The sequence below is a fragment of the Theobroma cacao genome, chromosome 9, assembly GCF_053813885.1.
Source record: "Theobroma cacao isolate CCN51 chromosome 9, ASM5381388v1, whole genome shotgun sequence".
NCBI classification, from domain to species: domain Eukaryota; kingdom Viridiplantae; phylum Streptophyta; class Magnoliopsida; order Malvales; family Malvaceae; genus Theobroma; species Theobroma cacao.
Window position 1 is genome coordinate 26814206 of NC_142647.1, and position 11896 is coordinate 26826101.

The following is an 11896-nucleotide window of genomic DNA, read 5'->3' on the forward strand; positions in this document are numbered from 1 at the left end:
TCCCATCCATTGACAAGAAAAGTCCATTTATAGTCACCAATGCCTTTGTAAGCCTTATTACTCGCTTTAAATGGTTTTATAATCTCATTATTGATTTTAAGTTTAATTTTTTTACATTTTTTATTAAAACAGATTATAATTGGATGTTTCCCTCGGGAAACGTGAAGCGAATCCCATCCATTGACAAGAAAAGTCCATTTATAGTCACCAATGCCTTTGTAAGCCTTATTACTCGCTTTAAATGGTTTTATAATCTCATTATTGATTTTAAGTTTAATTTTTTTACATTTTCTGTTAAAACAGATTATAATTGGATGTTTCCTTCGGGAAACGTGAAGCGAATCCCATCCATTCAAGAGAAAATACCAGTTATAGTCACCAATGCCTTTGTAAGCCTTATTACTCGCTTTAAATGGTTTTATAATCTCATTATTGATTTTAAGTTTAATTTTTTTACATTTTTTGTTAAAACAGATTGTAATTGGATGTTTCCCTTGAGAAACGTGAAGCGAATCCCATCCATTGACAAGAAAAGTCCATTTATAGTCACCAATGCCGTTGTAAGCCTTATTACTCGCTTTAAATGGTTTTATAATCTCATTATTGATTTTAAGTTTAATTTTTTTACATTTTTTGTTAAAACAGATTATAATTGGATGTTTCCCTCGGGAAACGTGAAGCGAATCCCATCCATTTACAAGAAAAGTCCATTTATAGTCACCAATGCCTTTGTAAGCCTTATTACTCGCTTTAAATGGTTTTATAATCTCATTATTGATTTTAAGTTTAATTTTTTTACATTTTTTGTTAAAACAGATTATAATTGGATGTTTCCTTCGGGAAACGTGAAGCGAATCCCATCCATTCAAGAGAAAATACCAGTTATAGTCACCAATGCCTTTGTAAGCCTTATTACTCGCTTTAAATGGTTTTATAATCTCATTATTGATTTTAAGTTTAATTTTTTTACATTTTTTGTTAAAACAGATTATAATTGGATGTTTCCCTCGAGAAATGTGAAGCGAATCCCATCCATTCAAGAGAAAATACCAGTTATAGTCACCAATACCTTTGTAAGCCTTATTACTCGCTTTAAATGGTTTGATAATCTCATTATTGATTTTAAGTTTAATTTTTTTACATTTTTTGTTAAAACAGATTATAATTGGATGTTTCCCTCGAGAAACGTGATGCGAATCCCATCCATTGACAAGAAAAGTCCATTTATAGTCACCAATGCCTTTGTAAGCCTTATTACTCGCTTTAAATGGTTTTATAATCTCATTATTGATTTTAAGTTTAATTTTTTTACATTTTTTGTTAAAACAGATTATAATTGGATGTTTCCTTCGGGAAACGTGAAGCGAATCCCATCCATTCAAGAGAAAATACCAGTTATAGTCACCAATGCCTTTGTAAGCCTTATTACTCGCTTTAAATGGTTTTATAATCTCATTATTGATTTTAAGTCTAATTTTTTTACATTTTTTGTTAAAACAGATTATAATTGGATGTTTCCCTCAGGAAACGTGAAGCGAATTTCATCCATTGACAAGAAAAGTCCATTTATAGTCACCAATGCCTTTGTAAGCCTTATTACTCGCTTTAAATGGTTTTATAATCTCATTATTGATTTTAAGTTTAATTTTTTTACATTTTTTGTTAAAACAGATTATAATTGGATGTTTCCCTTGAGAAACGTGAAGCGAATCCCATCCATTGACAAGAAAAGTCCATTTATAGTCACCAATGCCGTTGTAAGCCTTATTACTCGCTTTAAATGGTTTTATAATCTTATTATTGATTTTAAGTTTAATTTTTTTACATTTTTTGTTAAAACAGATTATAATTGGATGTTTCCCTCGGGAAACGTGAAGCGAATCCCATCAATTGACAAGAAAAGTCCATTTATAGTCACCAATGCCTTTGTAAGCCTTATTACTCGCTTTAAATGGTTTTATAATCTCGTTATTGTTTTTAAGTTGAACTTTTTTGCATTTTTGGTTAAAATAGATTATAATCGGATGTTTCCCTTGGGAAACGTGAAGTGAATCCCATCCATTCAAGAGAAAAGTCCAGTTATAGTCACCAATGCCTTTGTAAGCCTTATTACTCGCTTTAAATGGTTTTATAATCTCATTATTGATTTTAAGTTTAATTTTTTTACATTTTTTGTTAAAACAGATTATAATTGGATGTTTCCCTCGAGAAACGTGATGCGAATCCCATCCATTGACAAGAAAAGTCCATTTATAGTCACCAATGCCTTTGTAAGCCTTATTACTCGCTTTAAATGGTTTTATAATCTCATTATTGATTTTAAGTTTAATTTTTTTACATTTTTTGTTAAAACAGATTATAATTGGATGTTTCCTTCGGGAAACGTGAAGCGAATCCCATCCATTCAAGAGAAAATACCAGTTATAGTCACCAATGCCTTTGTAAGCCTTATTACTCGCTTTAAATGGTTTTATAATCTCATTATTGATTTTAAGTTTAATTTTTTTACATTTTTTGTTAAAACAGATTATAATTGGATGTTTCCCTCAGGAAACGTGAAGCGAATTTCATCCATTGACAAGAAAAGTCCATTTATAGTCACCAATGCCTTTGTAAGCCTTATTACTCGCTTTAAATGGTTTTATAATCTCATTATTGATTTTAAGTTTAATTTTTTTACATTTTTTGTTAAAACAGATTATAATTGGATGTTTCCCTCGAGAAACGTGAAGCGAATCCCATCCATTGACAAGAAAAGTCCATTTATAGTCACCAATGCCGTTGTAAGCCTTATTACTCGCTTTAAATGGTTTTATAATCTTATTATTGATTTTAAGTTTAATTTTTTTACATTTTTTGTTAAAACAGATTATAATTGGATGTTTCCCTCGGGAAACGTGAAGCGAATCCCATCCATTGACAAGAAAAGTCCATTTATAGTCACCAATGCCTTTGTAAGCCTTATTACTCGCTTTAAATGGTTTTATAATCTCGTTATTGTTTTTAAGTTGAACTTTTTTGCATTTTTGGTTAAAATAGATTATAATTGGATGTTTCCCTTGGGAAACGTGAAGTGAATCCCATCCATTCAAGAGAAAAGTCCAGTTATAGTCACCAATGCCTTTGTAAGCCTTATTACTCGCTTTAAATGGTTTTATAATCTCATTATTGATTTTAAGTTTAATTTTTTTACATTTTTTGTTAAAACAGATTATAATAGGATGTTTCCCTGGAGAAACGTGAAGCGAAACCCATCCATTGATAAGAAAAGTCCATTTATAGTCACCAATGCCTTTGTAAGCCTTTTTACTCGCTTTAAATGGTTTTATAATCTCATTATTGATTTTAAGTTTAATTTTTTTACATTTTTTGTTAAAACAGATTATAATTGGATGTTTCCTTCGGGAAACGTGAAGCGAATCCCATCCATTCAAGAGAAAATACCAGTTATAGTCACCGATGCCTTTGTAAGCCTTATTACTCGCTTTAAATGGTTTTATAATCTCATTATTGATTTTAAGTTTAATTTTTTTACATTTTTTGTTAAAACAGATTATAATTGGATGTTTCCTTCGGGAAACGTGAAGCGAATCCCATCCATTCAAGAGAAAATACCAGTTATAGTCACCAATGCCTTTGTAAGCCTTATTACTCGCTTTAAATGGTTTTATAATCTCATTATTGATTTTAAGTTTAATTTTTTTACATTTTTTGTTAAAACAGATTATAATAGGATGTTTCCCTCGAGAAACGTGAAGCGAAACCCATCCAATTATAAGAAAAGTCCATTTATAGTCACCAATGCCTTTGTAAGCCTTTTTACTCGCTTTAAATGGTTTTATAATCTCATTATTGATTTTAAGTTTAATTTTTTTACATTTTTTGTTAAAACAGATTATAATAGGTTGTTTCCCTCGGGAAACGTGAAGCGAATCCCGTACTTTAACAAGAAAAGTCCAGTTATAGTCACCAATGCCTTTGAAAGCCTTATTACTCGCTTTAAATGGTTTTATAATCTCGTTATTGATTTTAAGTTGAACTTTTTTGCATTTTTCGTTAAAACAGATTATAATTGGATGTTTCCCTTGGCAAAGGTGACGCGAATCCCATCCATTCAAGAAAAAAGTCCAGTTATAGTGACCAATGCCTTTGTAAGCTTTATTACTCGCTTTAAATGGTTTTATAATCTCATTATTGATTTTAAGTTTAATTTTTTTACATTTTTTGTTAAAACAGATTATAATAGGATGTTTCCTTCGGGAAACGTGAAGTGAATCCCATCCATTCAAGAAAAAAGTCCATTTATAGTCACCAATGCCTTTCTAAGCCTTATTTTTCGCTTTAAATGGTTTTATAATCTCATTATTGATTTTAAGTTTAATTTTTTTACATTTTTTGCTAAAACAGATTATAATAGGATGTTTCCCTCGGGAAACGTGAAGCGAAACCCATCCATTGACAAGAAAAGTCCATTTAAAGTCACCAATGCCTTTGAAAGCCTTATTACTCGCTTTAAATGGTTTTATAATCTCATTATTGATTTTAAGTTGAACTTTTTTGCATTTTTCGTTAAAACAGATTATAATTGGATGTTTCCCTTGGCAAACGTGAAGCGAATCCAATCCATTCAAGAGAAAAGTCCAGTTATAGTCACCAATGCCTTTGTAAGCCTTATTACTTGCTTTAAATGGTTTTATAATCTCATTATTGATTTTAAGTTTAATTTTTTTACATTTTTTGCTAAAACAGATTATAATTGGATGTTTCCCTCAGGAAACGTGAAGCGAATCCCATCCATTGACAAGAAAAGTCCATTTATAGTCACCAATGCCTTTGTAAGCCTTATTACTCGCTTTAAATGGTTTTATAATCTCATTATTGATTTTAAGTTTAATTGTTTTACATTTTTTGTTAAAACAGATTATAATTGGATGTTTCCTTCGGGAAACGTGAAGCGAATCCCATCCATTCAAGAGAAAATACCAGTTATAGTCACCAATGCCTTTGTAAGCCTTATTACTCGCTTTAAATGGTTTTATAATCTCATTATTGATTTTAAGTTTAATTTTTTTACATTTTTGGTCAAAACAGATTATAATTGGATGTTTCCCTCGAGAAACGTGAAGCGAATCCCATCCATTGACAAGAAAATTCCATTTATAGTCACCAATGCCGTTGTAAGCCTTATTACTCGCTTTAAATGGTTTTATAATCTCATTATTGATTTTAAGTTTAATTTTTTTACATTTTTTGTTAAAACAGATTATAATTGGATGTTTCCCTCGGGAAACGTGAAGCGAATCCCATCCATTGACAAGAAAAGTCCATTTATAGTCACCAATGCCTTTGTAAGCCTTATTACTCGCTTTAAATGGTTTTATAATCTCATTATTGATTTTAAGTTTAATTTTTTTACATTTTTTGTTAAAACAGATTATAATTGGATGTTTCCTTCGGGAAACGTGAAGCGAATCCCATCCATTGAAGAGAAAATACCAGTTATAGTCACCAATGCCTTTGTAAGCCTTATTACTCGCTTTAAATGGTTTTATAATCTCATTATTGATTTTAAGTTTAATTTTTTTACATTTTTTTTAAAACAGATTATAATTGGATGTTTCCCTCGGGAAACGTGAAGCGAATCCCATCAATTCAAGAGAAAAGACCAGTTATAGTCACCAATGCCTTTGTAAGCCTTATTACTCGCTTTAAATGGTTTTATAATCTCATTATTGATTTTAAGTTTAATTTTTTTACATTTTTTGTTAAAACAGATTATAATTGGATGTTTCCCTCGAGAAACGTGATGCGAATCCCATCCATTGACAAGAAAAGTCCATTTATAATCACCAATGCCGTTGTAAGCCTTTTTACTCGCTTTAAATGGTTTTATAATCTCATTATTGATTTTAAGTTTAATTTTTTTACATTTTTTGTTAAAACAGATTATAATAGGATGTTTCCCTCGAGAAACGTGAAGCGAAACCCATCCATTGATAAGAAAAGTCCATTTATAGTCACCAATGCCTTTGTAAGCCTTTTTACTCGCTTTAAATGGTTTTATAATCTCATTATTGATTTTAAGTTTAATTTTTTTACATTTTTTGTTAAAACAGATTATAATTGGATGTTTCCCTCGGGAAACGTGAAGCGAATCCCGTCCTTTGACAAGAAAAGTCCATTTATAGTCACCAATGCCATTGAAAGCCTTATTACTCGCTTTAAATGGTTTTATAATCTCGTTATTGTTTTTAAGTTGAACTTTTTTGCATTTTTGGTTAAAATAGATTATAATTGGATGTTTCCCTTGGGAAACGTGAAGTGAATCCCATCCATTCAAGAGAAAAGTCCAGTTATAGTCACCAATGCCTTTGTAAGCCTTATTACTCGCTTTAAATGGTTTTATAATCTCATTATTGATTTTAAGTTTAATTTTTTTACATTTTTTGTTAAAACAGATTATAATTGGATGTTTCCCTCGAGAAACGTGAAGCGAATCCCATCCGTTGACAAGAAAAGTCCATTTATAATCACCAATGCCGTTGTAAGCCTTATTACTCGCTTTAAATGGTTTTATAATCTCATTATTGATTTTAAGTTTAATTATTTTACATTTTTTGTTAAAACAGATTATAATTGGATGTTTCCCTCGGGAAACGTGAAGCGAATCCCATCCATTGACAAGAAAAGTCCATTTATAGTCACCAATGCCTTTGTAAGCCTTATTACTCGCTTTAAATGGTTTTATAATCTCATTATTGATTTTAAGTTTAATTGTTTTACATTTTTTGTTAAAACAGATTATAATTGGATGTTTCCCTCGAGAAACGTGAAGCGAATCCCATCCGTTGACAAGAAAAGTCCATTTATAATCACCAATGCCGTTGTAAGCCTTATTACTCGCTTTAAATGGTTTTATAATCTCATTATTGATTTTAAGTTTAATTATTTTACATTTTTTGTTAAAACAGATTATAATTGGATGTTTCCCTCGGGAAACGTGAAGCGAATCCCATCCATTGACAAGAAAAATCCATTTATAGTCACCAATGCCTTTGTAAGCCTTATTACTCGCTTTAAATGGTTTTATAATCTCATTATTGATTTTAAGTTTAATTTTTTACATTTTTTATTAAAACAGATTATAATTGGATGTTTCCCACGGGAAACGTGAAGCGAATCCCATCCATTGACAAGAAAAGTCCATTTATAGTCACCAATGCCTTTGTAAGCCTTATTACTCGCTTTAAATGGTTTTATAATCTCGTTATTGTTTTTAAGTTGAACTTTTTTGCATTTTTGGTTAAAATAGATTATAATTGGATGTTTCCCTTGGGAAACGTGAAGTGAATCCCATCCATTCAAGAGAAAAGTCCAGTTATAGTCACCAATGCCTTTGTAAGCCTTATTACTCGCTTTAAATGGTTTTATAATCTCATTATTGATTTTAAGTTTAATTTTTTTACATTTTTTGCTACAACAGATTATAATTGGATGTTTCCCTCGAGAAACGTGAAGCGAATCCCATCCATTGACAAGAAAAGTCCATTTATAGTCACCAATGCCGTTGTAAGCCTTATTACTCGCTTTAAATGGTTTTATAATCTTATTATTGATTTTAAGTTTAATTTTTTTACATTTTTTGTTAAAACAGATTATAATTGGATGTTTCCCTCGGGAAACGTGAAGCGAATCCCATCAATTGACAAGAAAAGTCCATTTATAGTCACCAATGCCTTTGTAAGCCTTATTACTCGCTTTAAATGGTTTTATAATCTCGTTATTGTTTTTAACTTGAACTTTTTTGCATTTTTGGTTAAAATAGATTATAATTGGATGTTTCCCTTGGGAAACGTGAAGTGAATCCCATCCATTCAAGAGAAAAGTCCAGTTATAGTCACCAATGCCTTTGTAAGCCTTATTACTCGCTTTAAATGGTTTTATAATCTCATTATTGATTTTAAGTTTAATTTTTTTACATTTTTTGTTAAAACAGATTATAATTGGATGTTTCCCTCGGGAAACGTGAAGCGAATCCCATCCATTGACAAGAAAAGTCCATTTATAGTCACCAATGCCTTTGTAAGCCTTATTACTCGCTTTAAATGGTTTTATAATCTCATTATTGATTTTAAGTCTAATTTTTTTACATTTTTTGTTAAAACAGATTATAATTGGATGTTTCCTTCGGGAAACGTGAAGCGAATCCCATCCATTCAAGAGAAAATACCAGTTATAGTCACCAATGCCTTTGTAAGCCTTATTACTCGCTTTAAATGGTTTTATAATCTCATTATTGATTTTAAGTTTAATTTTTTTACATTTTTTTTAAAACAGATTATAATTGGATGTTTCCCTCGGGAAACGTGAAGCGAATCCCATCAATTCAAGAAAAAAGACCAGTTATAGTCACCAATGCCTTTGTAAGCCTTATTACTCGCTTTAAATGGTTTTATAATCTCATTATTGATTTTAAGTTTAATTTTTTTACATTTTTTGTTAAAACAGATTATAATTGGATGTTTCCCTCGAGAAACGTGATGCGAATCCCATCCATTGACAAGAAAAGTCCATTTATAGTCACCAATGCCGTTGTAAGCCTTATTACTCGCTTTAAATGGTTTTATAATCTCATTATTGATTTTAAGTTTAATTTTTTTACATTTTTTGTTAAAACAGATTATAATTGGATGTTTCCTTCGGGAAACGTGAAGCGAATCCCATCCATTCAAGAGAAAATACCAGTTATAGTCACCAATGCCTTTGTAAGCCTTATTACTCGCTTTAAATGGTTTTATAATCTCATTATTGCTTTTAAGTTTAATTTTTTTACATTTTTTGTTAAAACAGATTATAATTGGATGTTTCCCTCGAGAAACGTGAAGCGAATCCCATCCATTCAAGAGAAAATACCAGTTATAGTCACCAATGCCTTTGTAAGCCTTATTACTCGCTTTAAATGGTTTTATAATCTCATTATTGATTTTAAGTTTAATTTTTTTACATTTTTTGTTAAAACAGATTATAATAGGATGTTTCCCTCGAGAAACGTGAAGCGAAACCCATCCATTGATAAGAAAAGTCCATTTATAGTCACCAATGCCTTTGTAAGCCTTTTTACTCGCTTTAAATGGTTTTATAATCTCATTATTGATTTTACGTTTAATTTTTTTACATTTTTTGTTAAAAAAGATTATAATTGGATGTTTCCCTCGAGAAACGTGAAGCGAATCCCATCCATTGACAAGAAAAGTCCATTTATAGTCACCAATGCCGTTGTAAGCCTTATTACTCGCTTTAAATGGTTTGATAATCTTATTATTGATTTTAAGTTTAATTTTTTTACATTTTTTGTTAAAACAGATTATAATTGGATGTTTCCCTCGGGAAACGTGAAGCGAATCCCATCAATTGACAAGAAAAGTCCATTTATAGTCACCAATGCCTTTGTAAGCCTTATTACTCGCTTTAAATGGTTTTATAATCTCGTTATTGTTTTTAAGTTGAACTTTTTTGCATTTTTGGTTAAAATAGATTATAATCGGATGTTTCCCTTGGGAAACGTGAAGTGAATCCCATCCATTCAAGAGAAAAGTCCAGTTATAGTCACCAATGCCTTTGTAAGCCTTATTACTCGCTTTAAATGGTTTTATAATCTCATTATTGATTTTAAGTTTAATTTTTTTACATTTTTTGTTAAAACAGATTATAATTGGATGTTTCCCTCGAGAAACGTGAAGCGAATCCAATCCATTGACAAGAAAAGTCCATTTATAGTCACCAATGCCGTTGTAAGCCTTATTACTCGCTTTAAATGGTTTTATAATCTCATTATTGATTTTAAGTTTAATTTTTTTACATTTTTTGTTAAAACATATTATAATTGGATGTTTCCCTCGAGAAACGTGAAGCGAATCAAATCCATTGACAAGAAAAGTCCATTTATAGTCACCAATGCCTTTGTAAGCCTTATTACTCGCTTTAAATGGTTTTATAATCTCGTTATTGTTTTTAAGTTGAACTTTTTTGCATTTTTGGTTAAAATAGATTATAATTGGATGTTTCCCTTGGGAAACGTGAAGTGAATCCCATCCATTCAAGAGAAAAGTCCAGTTATAGTCACCAATGCCTTTGTAAGCCTTATTACTCGCTTTAAATGGTTTTATAATCTCATTATTGATTTTAAGTTTAATTTTTTTACATTTTTTGTTAAAACAGATCATAATTGGATGTTTCCCTTGAGAAACGTGAAGCGAATCCCATCCATTGACAAGAAAAGTCCATTTATAGTCACCAATGCCGTTGTAAGCCTTATTACTCGCTTTAAATGGTTTTATAATCTCATTATTGATTTTAAGTTTAATTTTTTTACATTTTTTGTTAAAACAGATTATAATTGGATGTTTCCCTCGGGAAACGTGAAGCGAATCCCATCCATTGACAAGAAAAGTCCATTTATAGTCACCAATGCCTTTGTAAGCCTTATTACTCGCTTTAAATGGTTTTATAATCTCGTTATTGTTTTTAAGTTGAACTTTTTTACATTTTTGGTTAAAATAGATTATAATTGGATGTTTCCCTTGGGAAACGTGAAGTGAATCCCATCCATTCAAGAGAAAAGTCCAGTTATAGTCACCAATGCCTTTGTAAGCCTTATTACTCGCTTTAAATGGTTTTATAATCTCATTATTGATTTTAAGTTTAATTTTTTTACATTTTTTGTTAAAACAAATTACAATTGGATGTTTCCCTCGAGAAACGTGAAGCGAATCCCATCCATTGACAAGAAAAGTCCATTTATAGTCACCAATGCCGTTGTAAGCCTTATTACTCGCTTTAAATGGTTTTATAATCTCATTATTGATTTTAAGTTTAATTTTTTTACATTTTTTGTTAAAACAGATTATAATTGGATGTTTCCCTCGGGAAACGTGAAGCGAATCCCATCCACTGACAAGAAAAGTCCATTTATAGTCACCAATGCCTTTGTAAGCCTTATTACTCGCTTTAAATGGTTTTATAATCTCATTATTGATTTTAAGTTTAATTTTTTTACATTTTTTGTTAAAACAGATTATAATTGGATGTTTCCTTCGGGAAACGTGAAGCGAATCCCATCCATTCAAGAGAAAATACCAGTTATAGTCACCAATACCTTTGTAAGTCTGATTACTCGCTTTAAATGGTTTTATAATCTCATTATTGATTTTAAGTTTAATTTTTTTACATTTTTTTTAAAACAGATTATAATTGGATGTTTCCCTCGGGAAACGTGAAGCGAATCCCATCAATTCAAGAGAAAAGACCAGTTATAGTCACCAATGCCTTTGTAAGCCTTATTACTCGCTTTAAATGGTTTTATAATCTCATTATTGATTTTAAGTTTAATTTTTTTACATTTTTTATTAAAACAGATTATAATTGGATGTTTCCCTCGAGAAACGTGATGCGAATTCCATCCATTGACAAGAAAAGTCTATTTATAGTCACCAATGCCTTTGTAAGCCTTATTACTCGCTTTAAATGGTTTTATAATCTCATTATTGATTTTAAGTTTAATTTTTTTATATTTTTTGTTAAAACAGATTATAATTGGATGTTTCCCTTGGGAAACGTGAAGCGAATCCCATCCATTGACAAGAAAAGTCCATTTATAGTCACCAATGCCGTTGTAAGCCTTATTACTCGCTTTAAATGGTTTTATAATCTCATTATTGATTTTAAGTTTAATTTTTTTACATTTTTTATTAAAACAGATTATAATTGGATATTTTCCTCGGGAAACGTGAAGCGAATCCCATCCATTGACAAGAAAAGTCCATTTATAGTCACCAATGCCTTTGTAAGCCTTATTACTCGCTTTAAATGGTTTTATAATCTCATTATTGATTTTAAG